The sequence below is a fragment of the Vicugna pacos genome, chromosome 16 (assembly GCF_048564905.1).
Source record: "Vicugna pacos chromosome 16, VicPac4, whole genome shotgun sequence".
Lineage (NCBI taxonomy): Eukaryota > Metazoa > Chordata > Mammalia > Artiodactyla > Camelidae > Vicugna > Vicugna pacos.
In genome coordinates, this window is record NC_133002.1 from 31,423,850 (window position 1) to 31,448,028 (window position 24,179).

At 40.3% G+C, this 24,179-nt stretch overlaps 1 long non-coding RNA gene across 7 annotated transcripts; it reads left to right on the plus strand.

The window, feature by feature from the left end:
• Window positions 1-470: 470 nt before the first annotated feature.
• LOC140686066 (uncharacterized) lies at window positions 471-17,452 on the plus strand. Of its 7 annotated transcripts, none has more exons than XR_012059519.1 (8): window positions 471-1,362; window positions 1,450-1,585; window positions 4,165-4,254; window positions 8,874-9,139; window positions 10,639-10,807; window positions 15,998-16,113; window positions 16,675-16,772; window positions 17,316-17,452. It is a non-coding gene; the product is annotated as an uncharacterized lncRNA (long non-coding RNA). The 7 variants fall into 7 exon arrangements; XR_012059518.1 differs by having other exon boundaries at window positions 472-1,362; window positions 10,683-10,807; XR_012059522.1 differs by lacking the exon at window positions 8,874-9,139 and having other exon boundaries at window positions 476-1,362.
• The last annotated feature ends 6,727 nt before the right edge of the window (window positions 17,453-24,179 follow it).

The window sequence follows — 24,179 nt, forward strand, 5'->3', positions numbered from 1 at the left end:
TGTAAACTAAAAAAAAAGTGCAGTATGCTGTATATATTTACATGCAATATAATGAATATGTGCAGTCAAACTGTAATAATTCTACCTAATAAAACTGAAAAAGGAAAAAAAAAGAATGTCCAGAAATCTTAACTGAGTGTATTATATCATATATCACTAAAAATATAAAATTAAACACTTGCAGGATCTTAGTGTGCCACCATTAGCTGGAAAAAACTCATCATGTTTTCTTTTTTGCTTTGCTGGCTAGAAAACTCAATTGAAAAGTTGGTGCTCAAGGACAAAAATATCCTTAAACTGGAATTCTAGTGTCCCTCTGACTTCTGTCCTCCATTTAGTGATTCAGTCTTTTGTTTTTGTTACAAAAAATTTTAGACTATTTTAAGTATTGTTTATTGAAGGCTGCCTTTTGAAAGTATGTGTAAAAGGGAGTGGATACAAATCATAAATCAATACAATTGGCAGGACATGCTTCTGAACTTACTCACGAGGTATGAGCATGAGGCATTCTGGGCTCATAGCCCCATGAACATGTGGTCAGAGGGAAGCCAAGATGAAAAGGCCTGGAACTGAAAGTAATGACTCAGCATTAGAGCTGGCCCCTGAGGGGAAACCATTAGTGGGAAGCCACAATTCAGCAGGACCTGGTGGTCCCAGGCTTGATTGGCTGGAGCTGCAATGCAAGGGACCAACCCAGAGCATGGGGCATGGAACAGACAGCAGCAATACACAGGGCCTGGGAGTGAGTCCCTTAGGAACACAACTCATCTGATGGTGAGTTGTTAGGAAGAGAATCTGACTTTCAGGGGAAGAGGTTGACAAGATCCAGAAAGGAATCAGAGCCCCTGCTTAAGGACTGGAATCCAGAACCAGAAAGCAGTAGCCCCAGCGTGTAACACTGGAGATGGACATGAAACCAACACAGTAACAGCTATGAAGAATGAGCAGTGGTGCTGAGATGAGAGGAGGTTTCTGCCTCTGAACGTCATGGACCCCAGACCGTCAGTAAATCCTGCCTGACAGTCAGTGGGCTCAGAGCCACCCACAAGCCAATGCAGACTTAGATGAGTATCACTTAACCTTTAGCCTAAAGATTGAAGTCTTCACTCCTTATAGGAAAATGTAATAAGAGACATGGGATGACAATTTCTGGTTTTGACTAAGGTCCTGAGAGAATGCAAGATATGATACGTCAGCATCGATGGGGGCAGTAGGAAGGAGAGCTCCACAGAGGAGGCCAGGAGCCCGAGAAGGTGCCTGAACAGGAGTAAACAACACGGAGTACAGGACACTTGTCAGCAAGAAGGCAGAAGCCTGCCAAACAGCACCTCCCCACGTGAGCCAGCTCTGGTAACAAGACATGTAAGATGAGAAAGGGGACACCACTTCCTCCCTGCCCATCACAACCAATGCACTTTCCCTTCTCATCTTTTTCTCCCCATTTTGCAGATGAGGAAACTAAAACTCAAGAGTGCTACATACCCAAGTCATCCCACTTCACGTGGCAGAGCCAGGATTCAAATCCAAGTCCATCTGACACTGAGCTGGTGACCTTACCACACACTGGGCCTTCATGGGATAAGAGGTGATGAAAAGTAAATGAAACTGTCAGCCCTCACTAAAGACCCCAGCTGGCCTGAGGTCAGGCCAACCCTCTTCTGCTCCAGGACTTCAGGATGAAAGCACCTTCTCCCTGGAGGGCACGTGATTCCCTGGAGGCTGCACTCCCATCCTGCATAGAGAAGTTCCAGTCCCCACAGGTGCCCTCCCCCGCTTCAGTTCATGGAGCAGATTAGGCTGGCCAGCTCCTCAGGCAGAGGGTTCTGTGGCAGCACAGAAGGGTCAGGGTGCTGTTCCTGATCACCTGACGGCCGGGCCAGGCTGGCAGCCAGAGGCTCCAATTTGGACAATTATACTGCTAATGCACAAGATCCCTTGGGCCTGCCCAGCTTGACACTTCCTCTTCAATTGCCAAACTTGCTCTCTGTCTCTCTTTCAAGAGCTGATTCGCCTTTTCAAGATACATAGCTGGCATTTGGGGTTCTCTGGATTCTCACACAGGCTGAGAGTTTTCTCAAGCAGTGTGTAATTGGGAAAAGCTCAGACCTAAATCAGATGCCTTTCACATGTATTTATTTTTTGATGTCTTTCTCACACAAGTAACTGTGCAGGCATTATAGTGTACACAGAGTTCCCCATCCAAAGAAAAGGCAAAAACATACATCACTAATTATGATGCCAAACTTGCTTAAGAAATCTCTAGAAGCCATGGTTAAATTCTTTTTTTAAGCAGTCCAGTAGGACCTTAAGCCCTCACCCCATACAATCTCTGAGATCCTTTCGTCTAGCAAGCTCTGTGAAGATTGCATCCCCTCCTGGCCACTGAAATTCTCTGCCTTGTGCTGTGGGTCCCCCTCCCTGTCCTGCTGATGCTGCTACTCACACAAGGAAATCTTTGCCCAAGTTGTTAGCCCAACACGCCTATGTTCCCACAAAAATGCAGGGGGAAGAGCCTTCTCTCCACCAGGTTTAAGACAGTTTTACTCTATGCCCAAGAAGGCAGCCTCAAGTTTCCCTCCGAAGCAGGGTTGGAAGATATATGAGTGTCACCATCCCAAAGTCTCTCTCCTTGTTAATAATCAATTTGTGTCTCCATGGAGATCAGATTATTTCAACACAATTTTTATGCTTTATCCACTAAATTTCCTTGCATCTTTGCTGAAATATGTTATCCATAAATGTGTAAGCCTATTAATAGAAGTGGAATTCCTCTCTTTTTAATTATTTTTTCTGTCTGTGTTTTCTTTTGTATAATTATATAGCTATCTCTTAAATTCACTGATTTTTTTCCTGCAATATCAAACCTGCTGTTTTTTTCCAGCCAGTGTATTTTTCAACTCCTGCACTGTAGTTTTATTTCTAGAAGCTTGATTTGGATCTTTGTAAAATATTTTTCATGTCTCTATTTTTGAACATGAAATACATGTTTTATTGTCTATTTTCAAGAAAATAAATAATCAATGTGTGTCTCAAGACAGAGGAGACTCACTTTCAAGGGGAAATTCTAACCAATGCCAAGAACTTCGCCCAGGGATGGGTTTACAGTTTTCCCCCTCTCTTTGCTGGTGAGACTTGATTTTGGTTTCCCAAGAGTCAACCATCAATTTCAAAATACTCTTCTCTGACATCCCAAAGTCCATGCCATCCCAGGTAAATAGTCCTCCTGGCAACCTGCTCCCCTGGAGCCAAAACCCCCACTAGAGCAAATGGACCAGGCTTCTTCCTCAAAACCCTATTGCACTGATAGAGTTACACACGCACACACACGCACACACACGCACACACCCCTATTTATAGTTATTTATTTAGGATCACACAAAGAAAAACCCAGAGGCACTGGTCTCAAAAACAGTGAGAGGCAATTTCCAAGTCAAGTCTAGGAATGAGGCAGTACTCAAATCAGAAGTCAGGAAGACCGGCAGCAAGTTGTTATGAGATGTGTTGCCACAGTTGTTTCAGAAGTATGGCCGTGAATGGTGAGAAGGTGCTGGAAGTGCACTTTTACATGCTGCCGACCGCGTGACCTGGGGCAGGCCCAACCACCTGAAGGGTCAGTGCAGAGTCAGACAGGGTGGCTGGGAAGGGACAGGCCAGCTAGCCAGCAGTGGCCATGGATGTGATGGTTAAGTGTTCCCAGCTCCACACTGAACTGAATCAAGAGCCACTTTCTTTTTCTTTTTTTTTCTTTACATTTTTTTAATTGAGTTATAGTCATTTTACAATGTTATGTCAACTTCCAGTGTGGAGCACAATTTTTCAGTTATACATGAACATACATATATTCGTTGTAGCATTCTTTTTCTCTGTGAGCTACCACAAGATCTTGTATATATTTCCCTGTGCTATACAGTATAGTCTTGTTTATCTATTCTACATATGCCTGTCAGCATCTACAAATTTTGAACTTCCAGTCTGTCCCTTCCCACCCCACTCCCACCCCCTTCTTTCTCTGCCTGTGCTTACACAGAGCTCTGTTTCAGAACCGCCCTGAAAGAGCCAGGGACTGGGAGGGATTTGGGGCAGAGGCACTTTGGATGAATTGGTTGTCCCTGAAGTTCACCTTGGTTGATGCTAATTGAATTCTAATTGAAACCACCTATCCAGGTCCCAAGTGCACCTGAAAGAAACTTCAATATCCGGAAGCCACACCCCAGAGAGTCTGCAAGCGTCTCTCTCATTGCACAATTTTGCCAAGTAAGCTATTTGTCTATTAAGCCTTGATACACCTTTGGAGATTCTGTGGATTGCCTGCTAAAGACAAAAAGAGCAGAGTCTATTTTGGGCTGCCCCACACAAGCTGGGTTTTAACCCGATAGGACTATTACAGTTCATTTAGCATCATCGCCATCCACCATGCTAATTAGGACTTGGGGACTCTTAAAATCACTGGATTACACAGTGTTTCCTCCTAAGCCTTTCTGTGTGTGGCCCAAATCCTTATGAAATTTGTATTCAAAGAGTAAATTGGGGACAGGGAAAACATGGAGTCGAGAGGAATAATTAGAGGTGAACAGGAATCTTGCATTGCTTTATAGGGTACACAGGCTCTTCAAATAACCTTTGTTCATTCACTCCACAAACATATACTGAGCCCCCTACTATGTGCAAGGTGTTAATTATCCCAACACCTAGGATACAGCCTCTCAAAAGTATGTATTTCAGTGGAGGAAGGCAAATTCCCAACATATGAAAATGAATAAATGAAATACTCTTGGGTGCTAAGTGCAATCAAGAAAACAGCATAGAGTAATAGGGAAAAGAGTGGACTGGAAAAAGAGGAGGTTAACCGAGGCTGATGGAAAAGGCCCCTCAAAGGAGGTGACATTTGGGTTAAGAGCTGAAGGCTGGAAAGGGATCTGTGAAAAGATCTGAGAGAAGGGTATTTCAGAGGAGGCATAGCCATATAAATAAACCAAGGCAGGAGAGAACTTGGCATGTTTGAGAGTCAGAAAGAAAGCCACTCTGGATAAAGAAGGACAAAATAGAGACAGGTGAGACTAGAGAGGTGGGCAGGGACCAGATCCCATATGGCCCGGTAGGATGTGGAAGAGAATTTGGAGGGTGTGTTTGTGTGTGTGCACACGCACACGCGCGCATGCAAGCAAGCATGTATACACGCTCTAACCAAGTATCTCACTGCCTTTCAGAGCCCAAATTAAAAATCACCCTCCAGGAAATCTTTCCTGGATTCTCAGTATATATCCTCTACATTATTTAGTAAAGGTAGGGTGATATTATTTACCTGGCAGGAGAGTCACAGGATTGAAAATGAAATACAAACGTGGTTGGCACTTAGGTCCTCATTATTACCTATAATGATAATAGTTTTTATTGTTATTATCATTACTCTGGCTTTCGTACTATTGATGTTAGTATGGCATCAGTTGCCAAAGGCTGTCTCAGACGTGGTTTTATTCCTCCTGCCTCCCTTCACCTTAAGATACGTGGACCACAACAGAAAAGAAAAACAATGCAGATAACACTCATTTACACACAAGTAACCAAACCCTTTCCTACAGCCAGCAATCTTGTAAAGCTCGTTCATAATGCAAAGGTACAACAAATTCCATTCACATCACAGCTTTCCATTTTCCCCAGCTCATTGCTCGGAGTCACACATTATAAATTGCTTTTTATGTTATCTCTCTATTCCAGTAAACCCTTCCCTTAATCCTTTCACCCTGCGCAGAGCCTGCACTCCGGGGCTGCCTGCAGCAGCCTGCCAGCAACTGGATGGGCTGCTCTTTGTAAAGCTATTGATCCCTATAAATTTCTTTATTAGTGGTCATTACTACTGCGTTTCTAATCACCACTTTAATTAAAGTTTTATCATCCACGTTAAAGAGGGTGTATGACTTTTAATAGGCTAGATGGTTTTGCCTCAGCCATGAAGCAGTCCAGTGAAAGCAGCCAGCAAACTCCTGGTTTCAAGGACTTTCTGAGACTCCTCTCCTTTCAGGACACAGGCGTGACTGTCTATGAGCGAGAACGGGGACACGATGCATGGACAGAGTCCCCTCCACGGCAGCCCTCTGGCTCCCTGACTCCCAGGCAGGAAGGAAATGCCAAACTCAGCTGTCACAGCAGTGGAACTACCTCCTCACATTACTACAGCTACCCACCTAACTTGAATGGTCTGTAAATTCAGAAGCAGATATTGATTGAGACTCCAAAATCTCCTTTCAGTTCACATTTCTTATAATACCCACTCTAGCTAAACCTGCTCCCCTTACAGGAGTTATCCGTTCATTCAAGGACCAAAATAATAAACAGAAGCAATTGCTTCTCATACCAAATCTAGATACAAGTAGAATCATTTGCTGATGAATCTGCCCCCACACTAAGGGGAGTTCTTTGAGGGGAAGGACATGTCTAGGCTGATTGTGCATCTGCAACACCAAACAAAGTACCTGGAACACAGCAGGTCCTCCAAGTGTGCAAAGGGAAGTTGCCAGCCCTGTCCAGGCCAAGCCTGCAAGGAAGAGAAAAGCTGAATCAGTGAAGGTATCACTCTGCCGGGGCCTCTTTCCTTTTTATTTCTCCAAGAGAAAGAAGTTGGAGTTTGCTCAAAGCAGCATTATTCACAACAGCCAAAAGGTGGGAGCAGCCCAAACGTCCATCTGCAGATGAGTGGATAAACAAAATGTGGCGTATACATCCCGTAGAATAGTATTCAGGCCTTATAGAGGAAGGAAATTCTGACAAGGGCTACCACAGGGAAGCACTTTGAAGATGCTATGCTAAGGGAGCCTGTCACAAAAGGGCAAATGCCACACAGTCCCACTTATTCTGAGGCGCCTATGGACTGGTCAGCTTCATAGAGACAGAAGTAGAATGGTGGTTTCCAGGGCAGAGAGGAGAATGGGGAGTTACTGTTTAAGGAGGACAGAGTTTCAGTTGGGGAAGATGAAAATGTTCTAGGGGGGAGGGTATGGCTCACTGGTAGAGGTCATGTCTAGCACGCACGAGGTCCTAGGTTCAAGCCCCAAGACCTCCATTTAAATAAACAAACAAACCTAGTTACCACCCCCATAAAAAAAAAAAAAAGAAGAAGTTCTGGAGATGTGTGGTGGTGATAGTTGCTTAATAATATGAATGTACCTACATGTCCCTGAAACTGTACACCTAAAAATTGTTAAAATGTGAATGTTACATTATGTATATTTTACCAGAACAAACAAAAATAGTGGGAAAGCACTTTCTGTACTTGACGGGCTGGGAGACATGCTGTTTTTGCAGTTAGCAGGATCTCTGCCAAGTCTCCTCCTCGGGTGCCAGGAGGTCTCCCACATCACAGTCCGTATCACAAACTGCATTCATTCTTTCGCTCAGTGGACACTGCGTGCCCACTACGTTTTTAAGAACTACAGCTATATAAACTGCACAGTCTGCATGAGGGCCGTGCTTCAAGGAGGCTGCCCTCCCAGAGCTGCCACCCTTCAGGGCCTGCATGCTCTTGTGTCCCCTTCAGTTCCTAGCACACAGAGCCACCCTGGCTCCCTCCATAGAGGGCGAAATGCCCTCGCCCAATGCTCCATCACACATTACCCCTGGTCCTAAAGCTGCTCTGCTTCCCAAATCCTACAAGATCCCATTAAAAACAGTCCCTCCTCATTAAAAACAGTCCCTCCTCTGCAAGCTGACACTTCTCATTCCAGAACACCACGTCTATGGGGCCACCCTAAGGACAAACACCATCTATCTGCCCCAATGGGGCTAAGGCTGGCCTTGGATGCAAATTTTAATAGGATGCCTAAAAAGCTCAGTAAATAAGTTAAATAATGCAATATTTTTAAAATGAAAATTAATGCAAAAATACTAAGATGACAAAATTTTAAACAAAGACAGGTTCAGTAAGAATGCCATCTATGCCACCTTAAAGCCCGGAGCCTGAGAACAAACCAGGAATCACTGATCCTGTCTTTATTTAAACATTTCATAGTTTGTTCCTTATGCTTTTTTGCATTGATTTTTATGTTTTTAAATATTGCATTACAATGTTATTTATCTCAATTACTGGGTTTTTTGGCACCCCTTTAAATGTTGTGAATGAGGTGCACACCTCACTGCCTCACTTTAGTCTGAGTCCTGCTTCTACATGTCATTCTTTCTCCACGTCATTCTTTCTCCCCAAAACAACCAGCACTCAAAACCTCTCATATCTGTAGCAACTCCTTCCAGATACCCAGGGACCCACCTGTTCACCAGAGAAAATGCAGCCTGAATCAGCCCAGGCTCACGCCTGTGGGGGCAGGGGAGTGGGGACATCTCTCCCACTAGCCGGAAAGTGCTTGAGGGCAGATCTGTGCTTTCCTCATTCGCATCGTATCCCTAGCACCTAGCACAGTCCCTAGAGCAGGGCAGGGTCTCAAGAAGTGCTGTCGAGCTTAATTTAATTCTTCTAAGAGCTCCTGGGAAGACATTCAGACAAGCACTTTTACTAGCACATTCTCTGATTTGCCTCGTGGCGTTTCAGGGAAGCTCTATAGTTTCAGTTTTGTTTTGTTTTGCTTTTTTTTTCATTTCAAGCTTCTTCCAGAGGTTAAGCTGCTTTTTAATCAAATGCATTTCCCTTGCAACCTGTTCCTCACATCTTCTCTACTGAGCAGGTCAGACTTTCACCTGTAATTTCCCCTATTTTCAGCTTTGCCTTCTAAGTCTTCACTGTGGAGTTCATCTCCTGTGGGTAATTTTCAGCTATTCTGTGAGCTCAAGCTAATCCCCATCCCAACCCCCAACAACTTCTCATAAGCGCTTCAACGTTCACTATTTTATTTCTTTAATTGGATTTTAATGTGTCTCACTAAACCCAGATTTACTTGGAAATTCCTCATCTCATGTTGAAATTGCAAATTGAAGTGACAAACAGCTCACAGAAGGAAGAAGAAACAAGATACAGGCTGGGACAATTACAAAGGGCTGAAACAGAATCAAAAAAGAAAGTGGTCAGAGATGACCTTCTGTTCAGTTCTGGGATCTTCCTGCACTAGGAGAATGTTCCAGGAAGCCCACCTCATGTGCTAGTAACCAAGGGGGCAGCTACAGCAATCAGACCACACTCCCATTGAACACTGTCATGGTAAGAAAATATGTTTTCCTACAAAATAGCCTTTATCGCCAGGCACTACCACCTCCACACTGGGAGCTGGACATCAACCAGGACCAACTTTCTCAGAAAGTTAGCATGGGGCATACGTTCTTCTATAGCAATACCTGGCCTGTCACAGGTTGGGTTCTCCAGAAGCAGATGCTGGGGCAAAAGTTGTTGATTGGGGTTTATCACCTACAAAAGCGAAGGAGGAAGATGCAGTTTTGGACAGAGGAAAAGGCCAGTCTGCAATGTAGGTGGTGATAAGTCCTTCCTGCGTGGTATCCACGTCAGGCCAGAATGTCCAAGCTCACCTCTCACAGTCACCAGATACAGCCTGCCTCAGGTGAGACAGCTGGCCTGCAGTGGCAGAGCCTGAAGAGGCTGACAGCCAGAGGCAAGTCCTTCCTTGAAGGGCATCTGAGTGAGGTAACGTCTACCACATGGTGGAAATAGACATGCATTTTAACAGTCAATGGATTGGGCTCGGTATGGTTCCAGGGCAAATGGAAGTTAAACTCCCTAGGGCACTAAACTCCTGGAACACCCCTTCCTTGTCTAGAGGTCCATTATAGGGTCAGAGACTAGGGGGAAATAGGAGATGAACTTCAGAGAGTATGGATAAGCAGATCTGGGAAGAAGGGACTTCCAATCTGAAAAAAATTCCTTGAGGAATATTGAATAGATGTCTGGACTAGACAGATCTGGCCACAAACTCATCTTGTGTAACTCGGAAAATTAGGTTCTCAGGACTTCTGCTGTCATGGACAATTCATGATTTTTCTGATAAGTGGCTCAGCCAACTACAGCCCCAAAACATGTTTGAAGCTGTTCTCAAGATGAACAGCGGAGTCCCAGTACCTGAAGGTCATGCTGGATCCTGTTCATCAGCTATGGTCAGGCTGAGGACATGTGCCAAATGGCATCACTGGCTATTAGACAGGCAGACCATCTTCAAGCCTGTCTTTTATTCATCATTCATCTCTGTCCACAACCTAGATTAAGTTGTAGAAGCTCTCATAGTTCTGCTTCAACCTGAACACCAGAGGATAGTTATTTTTAATTTAATAAAGTTCTATTTTTCAAAATGTAGGTTGGTGGGACCTGTTCATGCATCTTCACCAGCAGCTGGGACATCTCTACTCTTGGTGTTCCTGGTGTAAATTACTTGAGCTCTTGGTTTTGAAACCAGTTTAAGTCCTCTACTAAGGCAATAAAATCAAGGTATCAGGATCCTAGCATGGACAATACCTTTGTTTTTCTTTTCAATCAAGAGCCAACACCTCCTAGTATTCCAGGGATAGCTGGAGTGTGGCGTGCTGGGGATGTAACCTCACTGGCAGCCTTAAACTTCAAATATATAAAGGGCTTCTCAGAACTGGAAAGGTCATGGGTCTCAAACTAGGAACAGCTCGAGACCAGGGGAAGTAAATGTGAACAGTCAATAGAGGTGCTTCAGCCTTTCGTTCTGATTCCCCTCCTCTTTGTAGCACCCCATTTCCCCAACCAACCCAACCAACTGTCCATCAAACAGGGCTACTGTGTGAGTGACTGGGCCTCCTGGATCTGTAAGTCCAGTCCATCATCCACCTGCATGGGAGCGAGTTCAAGGTAAGAAGATGAGAGGACCAGGACTTGGGTCACAAAACCATCTCAACTGTGAGTACAACAGGACCAACTACTGGCCATTTTACAATGTTATATTCAAAAAAAAATTCCAATCTGTAGTCCAGAAAAGTACACATAGTGAAAAATAACATGCCTTTACCTTGCTCATCACTGCTGTCCCTCACTACTACACTCTCCTGGTAAATCCCAGGACTCTTCAGCCTCCTTCTAATCTCTCCAACCTCTACCCTAATCAGCACAACAAAAAGGCCAGGATCTATACAAGTGACTATGAATACTAGGCATTGTATTATTTTCATCTCTGTCGTGCACCTGATGCCTCTGAATCTGTTGCAAGGTGAGTCACATACACATAGCTGAGGGACAGGATGCAGGCCAAATGCTCAATAAGCAGTGTAGGTTTCACTTCCACCCTAGCTCTTGAGAATGCATCACTGGGTCCCAAGTCATATCTCCATCCTGCACTCAACTTCAGCACCTCTTTAGGGTTAGGTTCCCCATATTAACTGGCATCTTTGCCTATATAGTTAACATATAACCTGGCATCTTGCCCACCCTGGGCCTGGGCTAGTGTTTCCAAACTGCCCCAATAATAAGCATCACATGGGATACTTGTTAAAATTGTGAATCCCAGCCAAATCCCAGACCCAATTCCTGAGAATCATCCATGGAAGGGCCTGGGGAGATCTATGATTAACAAGTACTCCAGGGAGTTCTTAACACCAGGAAAACTGGGAAACATTGGTTATGCTTGGACTCTGCCCTCAGAAATTCCAGGGCAGAGCTCCCCAACTTTGGTATTATTAGCATTTTGAAATGGATAATTTTTTGTTTTGACGGACTATCCTGTACACTGAAAGAAGTTTATCAGCATCCCTGGCTTCTACCCACTAGATACCAACAGAGCTCACAACCCAGTTGTAACAACCAAAATTATTCCCAGACATTGGGAAATGTGGGGAGTGAAGAAGACAAAATCAATATAGTTGAAACCACTGGTCTACAGTGTGACCTGAATACTGTGGAGGGGTTTTCTAAAGTTCTCCCAATGATTTAATGTACAGCGAAGTTGTTTTAGACTAGAGCTTCTCAAATCTTCATCTGCATGGCAGTCACCTGCGGGGCTTGTGAAAAATACAGATTCTGATTCTGTAGGTCTAGGCGGGACCTGAGAATCTGTGTTTCCAACAAGCCCTGGGGGTTGCTGATGCTGCCGGTCAGCACTGTGATAGGAAGGCTGAAGGTCACCCTTAAATTGGGCCAATCATAAGGGCCATTGTATCCAACTGTTTTTATAACAAATCAGTTTTTCCCTGAGTCAGCAAAGAAGAGATCACCATGTTGCAAGGGTCAAACTTGCTAACATGGTCCATGTGGGTAGGATACAGGAAGGCTCCATAAAGGAGGCCTCAGTTTATAGAAGATAGGTTTCCCACTATTCTGTCTCCCAGAAAATGATTTATAGGAAAAGCCACCTGCACAGTTCCCCTGAACACCACACTGTTAGCCCTGGGTGCACAAATCACCCAATGGTATGAGGGGTCTCCAGCACTGGCTAGAATCACCCAACTCCCTCCAGGGGAAAGACAGAAAGGGTGAGCACAGCCATAGGTAAATCTCATGTTACCTGTGTCAGCTGAGATAAAAGCAGTTCTCTGCCCCTGTAGTTCTTTATTTTTCCTCCTTAGTACCAAGCTTTCCAGGGACAGCAAATGGAAAATGACAGAATTCTTCCAGAGAGTGGCAGAACGAAAAGGAAGCTGGGAGCAATAAGTTCAAAGCGAAATGATTCAGTCTCCCTGCCTTTCCTGGGGGATGTGGGCTCTGGCCTAGCCAGGTGCTAGGATTCTGCCAGCCTGGAATTCTTCACTTAAAGCTTCAGGAAGCCAGGGAGACAAGCACAGGAAGAGTTAAAAATTCTTAGTAAACTAGCACAAGAAAGGTGCTTCCTTAACATAATAAACCAAGAGCAACTTACATCATTCTTTTCAGTAAAACAATAAAAACATTCCCATTAAAGTGAGGAATGATTTTTTCCTTCTACTGACCTTAGGTTTTGTTTTTTCTTTTTCTTAGTTCCTTTAGGTATAAGGTTAGATTGTTTTTTCGAGATTTTTCTTGTTTCCTGAGGTAGGCTTTTATCAGTATAAACTTCCTCTTAGAATTCCTTTTACTTTGTTCCATATATTTTTGGATCATTGGATCATTGTGTTTCCATTTTCTTTTGTCTCCAGGTGTTTTTTTAACTTCCTCTTTGATCTCTTCACTGATCCATTGGTTGTTGACTAGTGTATTGTTTAGCCTCCATGTGTTTGTTTTCTTCAGTTTTTTCTTATAGTTGATTTCTAGTCGCATGTCTTTGTGGTTAGAAAGGATCCTTGATATGATTTCATCTTCTTAAATTTATTAAGAATTGCTTTGTGACCTAGCACGTTATGTATCCTGGAGGATGCTCCAGACGCACTTGAAAAGAATGTGTATTCCGCTGCTTTTTGATGGAATATTTTATGAATACATATATTCCATCTGGATAATCTCTCATTTAAGGCCAGTGTTTCTTGTTGATTTTCTTCTGAATGATCTGACCATTGATGTGAGTGTGGAGTTAATGTCCCCTACTATTATTGTATGACTATCAATTTCTCCCTTTATATTGGTTAATATTTCTTCTACGTATTTAGCTGCTCCTATTTTGGGTACGTATATATCACAATTATTATATCTTCTTGTTGGATTGATCCCTATATTAATCTGGAATGTTCTTCTTTATCTCCTGTTACCATTTTTGTCTTAAAGTCTGTTATATCTGATATAGGTATTGCTACCCCAGCTTTCTCTTCATTTCCATTTACATGAAATACCTTTTTCCATCTCCTCTATTTCAGTCTCTGTGTGTCTTTAGGTCTGAAGTGAGTCTCTTTTAGGAAGAATATATATGGTCTTACTTTTTATCCATTCAGCCACTCTGTATCTTCTGACTGGAGCACTTAGTCCATTTACATTTATAGTAATTTTTGATAGGTATGTACTTATTCTATTTGTAATTGTTTGGGGATTGTTTTGTTGTTCTTTTTTGTTGTTTTCTTCTTTTACCCTCTTCTCTTGTGATTTGTTGACTATCTTTATTGTTATACTTGGATTCCCTTCTTTTGTGTGTGTGTGAATCTATTACAGATTTTTGGTTTGTGGTTACCATAGGTTCATACATAGCACTATATATATGATTGTTTTAAGTTGCTGATTTATGGTTTCAAATGCATTTTAACAACCGGGCATTTTCACTCCCCACCCCAGTGTTCAATGTTTTTGAAGTCATCTTTTTGCTTTCTGTATCCCTTAACTACTTATTATAGATATAGATTATTTTACTGTTTTTGTCTTTAACCTTCCTGTTAGCTTATAGTGTCAACCTAGCATCACTGTATTTCACTATATTTTTGTCTTTACCAGTAAGATCTTCACTTTCATAATTTTTATACTTATAGTTATGGTCATTTCTTTTCCACCTAGAGAAATTCCTTTCAGTTTTCTTGTAAAGCCAGTTTAGTGGAGCTGAACTCTTTTAGCTTTTGTTTATCTGTAAAACTTTTTATATCCTTCAAATCTGAAGGATGACATTGCTGGGTAGATTATTTCTGGTTGTAGGATTTTTTTACTTTCATCACTTTGAATATATCATGCCACTCCTTTCTCACCTGCTAAGTTTCTGCTGAAAAGACAGCTAGTTCTTTTATGATTTGAATGTAACAGGTTGTTTTTCTGTCACTGCTTTTAAGATTCTCTCTTTATCTAACTTTTGCCATTTTAACTATAATGTATCTTGGCGTGGACCTCTTTGAGTTCATCTTGTTTAGGACTCTCTGTGCTTCCCTAGATATCTATTCCCTTCCTCACTTTAGAAAAGTTTTCAGCTATAATTTCTTCAAATAAGTTCTCTGGGATGAAGTGATACCTCATTGTAGTCTTGATTTGTCATCACCACTTTGACACAAAGTGACACACGCAGGGACTACTTCTAATCAGTGACCAAGCATGGCAGCGGTACTAAGGCAGGATTGTTTCTGGGAGATATTGGACTCTTCTCATGGGCAACTTTGACTTGAGATTCCCCATCAACCTGGTTGAAATGTCTTTAGAACTGTACTGCAGTCTTCTTCCTCCCTATCTTTTCCTCTCTCTCTCATAGAGGTCAGACCTACACCACAGTCTAATGGCTCTCCCAGCCTCCTCTGGCTCCTTTCCCATTTTCCCTCATCAGTGGTTCCCTCAGTGAATCTCTTTCATGTCTAATTTATCTTGGCATCTGCTTCCTGAACGATCCAAACTAACACATCTTACTCTAGAAGCAAAGATCTTACAAGCTTTGCAACAAGAAAGCAAGCCAAGTCTTAGACAGGACAGTACCAAATGGTTGTTGTAAAAATTAAGCTCCCTGAGACAGATGAATCACCACTGGATACCCATCACCTGGCTTACAGTGTATTAATAACTTAATAGTTATTGGATGAATTAAATGAAATAGTTTGTATGATTATTAGTTAGAATGGTTTATTCATTAAGATGGTTTATTCATTAGGATAATTAGTCATTAAGATAAAGGCTTGTTTCCTTCTGGTAGTGAAAGAGAATAGAGGAGGGAACAGAAAGCAGATTCTCTCCAGGCATCTGGCAGCCCCCACGCTTGTGTCCATAGGACCACACCACTACCAGCCTCTTTCTCCCCTCAAACCCAGCAGGACAGAAACAGGTCTGGCTGCCTCTTCCCATTCCTATCAGCTTTTTATCCAAAGAAAAGTTTTCATGCTGACATCCCAGCTGGCCCCCATACCTCATAAAAGTTACTTCCATGGGATGAAAAATCTCTTTCTGAAAGAATTACCCTCATAAAATGCTGTGAATTGGATGACCTGGAGCAGACCAGAGGAATTCTTCAATATCTACTTTTATATATAAAATTTGTAACCTTTCTCTTCTAATTGAAACTAGGTGCAAAAATTTCAGTAAAGTGTGTTTGGGGCTTAATAGGAGTGAGCCCCTGGTAATCACAGTTGCCAGCAGTTCAATTAAGATTCCTAACCAGAAGGAGAAAATAAAATCAGAATCAATACTTACACAGGCACCCAGTTTAAGAACTTTGTGGTGATTTGAACAGAGCCTCCTTCAGCCACAGGCAGCTCCAATTCCCACCACATACCTGTTTCTCCATCATTTGTCAATCAGAGAACAAAGAAAGAACTGAAGAGGGAAGAGATGGAGAGTCCAGCAGAGAAACAAGAAGCCCATCCCAGCAACAACGAGGGAATGAGAGCAGAACTAAGAACCAAACAGAGAGCAAAGTAAGTGCCTCCATATAACAGAGCACTAAGTCTTGCCAGTCAATAGTGGGCAAGAGTCCTCGTCTCTAAAACTTGTGAAGAAGTTAGAAAATATCAGGAGTTCTGAAGATTTTTGGTTTGCAAATAAAACTGAGGCACTGAGAGACAAAGCAACTTGTACAGGATCTTGAAACAGATGAAGAAGGGACTAGAATCCAGGCAATGCCTGACAGGTTGATGTCAAGTCCTGATACACAGTGGGAGGGGGAGTTGCGAATGCATGTTATGGAGCCCTCTTCCTTAGGTAGACCCAAGAAGTTGGCTCCTACTCCAATCAAAGCTTCCATATTTTACCCTGAGTTACCCTCTTCACTGGCTGATTGTACCCTCTTCTGATAACGCATGACTAAAAATTCTAAAGAACTGAGATCCCCTCTCATCTGTCCTGTTCTGATTATGCAGAGTCTGATGTAGAGGCAGGGGTGGTGGGCTAGATGAATTGACCTTTTGCTAATCAAAAAAAAAAGACCAACTCTTCAGAACAACATTATCTTCTCCCTCCCATGATTCCTTTCTTCACAGTGCAATTTCTGGATTCTTTGGGGCATCTGGCATCCTGTACAAAGCTTATCACTCAGTAGGAGGCACTTAGGAGCTGTGCTAACTGAGTGCGTAACTGGGTGACTGACCAAGAAAGGAATGCAGTGCTGCTCAAGCAGTGACTTCAAAGACAAAAGTTCCTTATGAGGAAATGAGAGCCTGGGAATTCTGGTGGCTGCTTTCAAAAGCAATCACACTTACAAATGCAAAGAGAAAGACAAAAAGAGCACAGACTTTGGAGCTAGATAAACCTCACTCTGAAGTCCAATTTCTCAACAACCAACTGTGTGACCTCAGTTAAATTATTTACCTCTCTGAGCTCCTAGAAATCATCTATAAGGAGTACATACTTCTCACAGTTGTCCCATAGTAAATGTGTTAGCATGTGTGTAATTAAATGAAGGATAATGATATATTTTAAACCACTTAAATAAATGAAGTCTTGCCTGCAGAGAAGAATCCGTGAGCTGGCAGGCGGCTATGTGCAGCATGACCTGGCTTAGCTAACAACCTCATAATCATAGCTAACAGAAACACAAAAATAGGCAAATCTAATTGTAAATTTCAGGTGGGCTTACACTTCTGGGGTATAACTCTTCTCTCTCTCTCTCCTCAACCTTCAGTAAAGTCTTCTGTGCATACAGAAATTCCCTTCATAACTGGAAAGTGGAAAGAAGACTATGGAATCAGCTAACTTCAAGTTACATGTAAAAACCTGACATTATAAACCCTTAATAAATACTAGTTTCTTTCTCCTGTTTTTAAGAGACTGTTGATGAATTGCGTCTCTTGAATGGCTTGTTTCACTCTAACCTCCAGCAATTTGGAATAAACAGAAAACAAGGGAATAAGTGAACAATTACCACAAAGAAAAGCACTGTCTTGTTCCACTAGGCTGCACATGTCCAGCAAATGAAAGCACACAATAGTTTGCCCATCAATTTCCAGTAACACAACATTTTTAAAAGGCTCTTTGAAACAGATGCCTCTCAAATAGCTTAGCTAAAGCCTTGTGTCTATCCTCTCGCAGTAACTGCTTGGGAACAAGTGAAATACTTACTTTACTAAAAGCAAGGAAGAAAAAACAGGGAAAACAGAAAACATTTATTTCTTTGAGGGATAGCTCATGCAACCCTCTGGAAATCCTAAAGCTATTTTTATGAAACTGAAATTATACAAATCATGTGATGATCCGAAGCTCAGTAGTGCATTGCTTTGAGATATGTGGTTTGTGAGAACCCCTCACAACCATGTCTGGTGTGAGGAGGTCCCTACACAACCTTTTGTACCCTTAGATGCTGCTAGTGACAACTGGGTCTTCTCAAATTGGAAATGAAAAAAAAAGGCTTCTTAGCAGTCCACTTTCTCTTCCCCTTGTACCACCACCTCTAACAACAACAACAACAACCCTGAGCTTCCAACTGATGGGGAAAAGGACAGCAAGAGAGACATTTTCCTTCCCTAGCTGTATGGGCTGGAGTGTGGTCTTTCTCCTAAGAAGGTCTCAAGGCCAACTTCTCCTTTCTCACAGCCCCACTTTCTTTGCATTCCACTCACCCATTCTACAAATATTGATTGATTGAGCACCTTCTACGTACCAATAAGTGTACTGGCATATAGGGATACAATAGCTATCAAAAAATAAGACTCTGTCCCTCCTGTTATGAAACTTAATAGAGAGAAAATGAAAGATTTCTTGACATGGGAGAAACCATAAAGCTGTAAATTGGGATTCATTTTACTAGCTATATCATTGCTGATAAAACATATCCACTACTCTGCACATAGGACTTTCCACATAAGACCACTGCTTTGCAGAACTTTTGTGGAAATTCTTTCTTCCCACGCCCTTGGAAGATAGCACAGAGATAGTAACCTCTCCCTTCACAGAAATCATGCTTCCATATGCAAGCAATGCCAACATTTTATGGATCTGACTAGGTGCATCCATGAAGTATGGTTGTCCTTTCTCAATGCATACTATGTATCAGACACAAAAATGGGTGTTTGCATATATATCCTTAATGAGTCCTCACAACACTGTGAGGTAGGAATTACTATCACATTTGAAAGATGAGGAAACTCAGGTTATGAACACATGAGTAAATTTGCTGACGATCACACACCAAAAAAACAAAAAATTAGAAAAACAGTTGCACTTACAGTTACATCAAAAAGAATAAACCTAGAAATACGTTTAACCAAGGAGGTGGAAGATCTATACAATGAAAACTATTACACTGGTGAGAGAAATTGGAGAAGACACAAATAAATGGAAATATATTCCATGCTCATAGATTGGTAGAGTTAGTACTGCTAAAATGGCCATGCTGCCCAAAGCATTCTACAGATTGAATGCAATCCCTATCAAAATTCCATTTGCATTCTTCACAGAAAAAGAACAAAAAAAATTCTAAAATTTGCATGAAACAATAACAGAATTCTTGAGAAAAAAAGAAAAAATCTGAAACATCACACTTTCTGATTTCAAACTATATTACAAAGTTATAGTAATCAAAACAGTGTGAAATTGGCATAAAAACATACACATAGATAAGAGGAACAGAATAGAGTGTCCAGAAATAAACTCACAGAAATGTGGTCCATTAGTTTACACAAGGAGCCAAGAATATACAATGGGGAAAGAACAGTCTCTTCAATAAATGGAGTTGGGAGTACTGGACAGCCACATGCAAAAGGATGAAACCAAACCACTCTCATACACTATATATAAAAACTATATTTTGTAATTGGATTAAAGACTTGAATGTAAGGCCTGAAACCATAAAACTCCTGGAATAAAGCAGGCGATAAGTTCTTAACATTAGTCTTGGCAATGGTTTTTTAGATTTGACACCAAAAGCAAACATAAACAAGTAGGACTACATCCAACTAAAAAGCTTCTGCTCAGGGAAAGAGATCATCAGTAAAATGAAAAGGCAACCTACTGAATAAAAGAAAGTATTTACAAATCATATACCTGATAAGGGGTTAATATCTAAAATATATAAAGAAGCCAGACAACTCAATAGCAAAAAAATCTGTTTAAAAAATGAGCAGAGGGTCTGAATAGACACTTTTCCAAAGAAGACATACAGATGGCCAACAAGCACATGAAAATGTGCTCAACGTCACTAATCATCAGGGAAATGCAAATCAAAACCACAATGAGATATGACTTCACATCTGTCAGAATGGCTATCATCAAAAAGACAGCAAATAACAAGTGTTGGCAAGAATCAGGAAAAAACAAAATGCTGATGCACCCTTGGTGATAATGTAAATTGGTGCAGCCACAATGGAAAACAGTGTAGAGTTTCCTCAGAAAATTAGAACTAGAACTGCTATATAATCCAGCCAATTCTGGGTATTACTTGAAGAAAACAAAAACACTAATTCAGAAAGATATATGTACTTCTATGTTCATTGCAGCATTTTTTTTACAATAGCCAAGATATGGAAGTAATCTAAGGGTCCATCAATGGACAAATAGGTAAAAACTTTATATATATATGTATATATACACATACACACACACACACATATATACACATATACACACAATGGAATATTATTCAGCCATAAAAAAGAAGTAGATCCTGCCATTTGTGACAACATGGATGGATCTTGAGGGCATTATGCTAACTGAAAATAACTCAGAGAGAAAAAGACAAATTACCACATGATCTCACTTATACGTGGAATCTAAAAAAAAAAAAAGGAGGTGAAGGCAATAGAGGAAAGCTGTTACTAAGCTGTTGACAATAAATCTTGGACAAAGCTATTAAAAAGTCATAGTAGTGGTATAAGAAGTCTCTGCTGCTGTCTTCTTGGGAAGGGGCTTCACAGAAGTGGGAGAAGGGAGACAGGGACTCAAGGTAAAAGGAAAAGCTACTGCACCTACTCTATTCCCTACATTGAGGTTTGTTGAGAGGGAGAGAAAAGATGTCTGCAGCCCATGGTAAAGACAATTCAATCACAGCTCTTCTTTATTGGGTATGTGTTAGGTGCTGAGCACATTACTTATTTTAATCATCACAATATCTGTGGAAGTTAGGTAACATTATCTCTATTTTTTAAATAAGCTTTCAATTTCAGAATGGTTTTAATTTTACAGAAAGTTTGCAAAGATAGTGCAGAGATTTCTAGTATATTCTTCACCCATTTTAAGTGTCTTACATTACCAGGTGCATTCGTCAAAACTAAGCAATTGACATTGTTAGGTTACTTTTAACAAATTTCAGATTTTATTTGGATTTCATCAGTTTTCCAATTAATGTCCTTGTCTTAGACAATTCGGGCTCCTGTAACAAAAATGCCACAGACTGGGTGGCTTAAACAACAGATATTTATTACTTACAGTTCTGGAGATTGGGAATTAAATTAAATGATGAAGGTGTGGGCATATTTGGTGTCTGGTGAGAGCTACAACTGTCTTCTCACTGTGTCCTCAACACATCAGAAGGGGTAAAGGAATTCTCTGGAGTCTGTTTTGTAAGAGCACACAAAAAAATTATAAACATGTGAGGGAATAGAGGTGTTAACTAACCTTATTGTAGCAAACATTCTGCAATATATACATATATGTAATCATCACATTGTATAGCTTAACTTATGTATGTTATATGTCAATAATATCCAAAAAAAGATGGAAAAAATAAAAAATAAATTTAAAAAATTCTCCCCAAATTAGTGAACTCTGCATAGTTTCTAATTCTTGAGCTAAATAGAATAATTTATATTTGCTGAGTAAATCATGTATTACTTTTAATTTCCAATTTGTTCCTATGTAATCTACAGATTCAATGCAATCCCTATCAAATTACCAATTGCATTTTTCACAAAACTGGAAAAAAATTAATTTGTATGGAAACACAAAAGACCCCAAGTAGCCAAAACAATCTTGAGAAAGAAGAATGGAACTGGAGGAATCACGCTCCTTGACTTCAGACAATACAACAAAGCTATAGTAATCAACACAGTATAGTACTGTCACAAAAATAGACACATAGATCAATGGAACAGGATGGAAAGCCCATGCACTTATAGTCAGTTAATCTATGACAAAGGAGGCAAGAATATACAATGGAGAAAAGACAGTCTATTTAAGGGGTTGTGCTGGGGATACTGGACAGCTACATGTAAAAGAATAAAATTAGAACATTCTCTAAAACCATAGACAAAAATAAACTTAAAATGGATAAAAGATCTAACTATAAGATGAGATACTTTAAAACTCCTAGAGGAAAACATAGGCAGAACACCTTTTGATATAAATTGCAGCAATATTTTGGAGAATTCATCTCTTAGAGTAATGGAAACAAAAGAAAAAATAAATAAATGAGGCCTAATTAAACTTAACAGCTTTTGCACAGCAAAGGAAACCATAAACAAAATGAAAATACAACATTTGTAGTGGGAGAAAATATTTGCAAATGATGCAACTGATAAGGCCTTAAATATACAAACAGCTCATAAAGCTCAATATCAGTAAAAGACAAATAACTCAATCAAAAAATAGGCAAAAGACCTAAACAGATTTCTCCAAAGAAGACATACAGATAGCCAACAGTCACATGAAAAGATGCTCAACATCACTACTTATTAGAGAAATGCAAATCAAAACTACAATGAGATACCGCCTCACACTTGTCAGAATGGCCATCATCAAAAAAAATCTATAAATAATAAATGCTGGAGAGGATGTGGGGAAAAGGGAACTCCCCTACACTGTTGGTGGGAATGTAAATTATTGCAGCCTCTATAGAGAACAGTAGGAGGTTTCTTAAAAAACTAAAAATAGAGTTACCATATGTCCTGGCAATCCCATTCTTGGGCATATATCTGGAAAGGATGAAAACTCTAACTTGAAAAGACACATGCACCCCAATGTTCATAGCAACACTATTTACAATAGCCAAGACATGGAAGCAACCTAAATGTCCATCCATAGATAACTGGATAAAGAAGATGAGGTGTGTATATACAATGCAATATTACTCAGCCCTAGAGAAGAATAAAATAATGCCTTTTGCAGCAACGTGGGTGGACCTAAAGATTATCATAACAAGTGAAGTAAGTCAGACAGAGAAAGACAAGTATCACATGATATCACTTATGTGTGTAATCTTTAAAAAATGATACAAATAAACCTATTTACAAAACAGAAGTAGACTCAGGCAGAGAAAACAAATTTATGGTTATCAAAGGGAGGGGGAGAGATAAATTGGGAATTTGAGATTAACAGATATACACTACATGTGCAAAATACATAAGCAATAAGGACCTACCATATATCACAAGAAACTATATTCAATATCTTGTAATAACCTATAATTTAAAAATTTATAAAAGAATAGATACATTTAGATAGAAATAGATATACATGAACACATGTATACCTGAGTTTCTTTACAGTACATGTGAAGTATTATATATCAACTCTACTTCAATAAAAAAGGAAAATAATTTGTTGCTATGTAGTGGAAATTTTTAACTCTTTAATATCTATTATTATATCCTCTTTCTGATTCATGTTGTGTACTTATGTTTTCTCCTATTCTTTTTAATTTTATTTATTTATTAAGAAGTATAGTTCATTTATAACATTATATTAATTTCAGGTGTAGAACATAGAAGTTCAATATTTTTATAGACTATGTTCCATTTTAAATTATTACAAAATAATAAATATATTACCCTGTACTGTACAATATATTCTTGTTGCTTCTCTTTTATATATAGCAATTTGTATCTCTTAATCCCTACACCTATCTTGCCCCTCCTCCCTTTCCTTCCCCCACTGGAAACCACTAGTTTGTCCTCTATATCTGTGAGTCTGTTTCTGTTATTTCATTCGTTATATTTTTAGATTCCACATGTAAGTGATATTATACAGTATTTGTCTTTCTCTAACATTTCACTTAGCATAATACTCTTCTACAATATACAACCACACAGTTGCAAATGGCAGAATCTCATTCTTTTTCATGACTGGGTAATATTCCTGTGTGTGTGTGTGTGTGTCGGTGTCTCTGTGTGTGTATCACGTCTTCTTAACCATTCATTTGTTGATGAACATTTAGGTAGCTTCTAGACAATGACTATTGTAAATAATGCTGCTATGAACATCAGGGTATATGTATGTTTCTCTATTGTTTTTTATTTCATTGGATATACACCCAGGAGTGGAATTGCTGGACCACATGGTAGTTCTATTTTTAGTTTTTTAAGGAACTTCCATACTGTTTTCCATAGTGTCTTCACCAATTTACATTCCTATCAACAATACACAAGTGTTCCCTTTTCTCCACTTCCCTGCCAATATATTATTTGTAGACTTTTTGATGATAGGCATTCTGATGTGCACGTGGTGATATTTCATTGTGGTTTCAATTTGCATTTCCCTCATTAGCAATGTTGATTTTTTTTCTTGTACCTAATAACCATCTATATATCTTCTTTGAAAAAATGTTTATTCACATCTT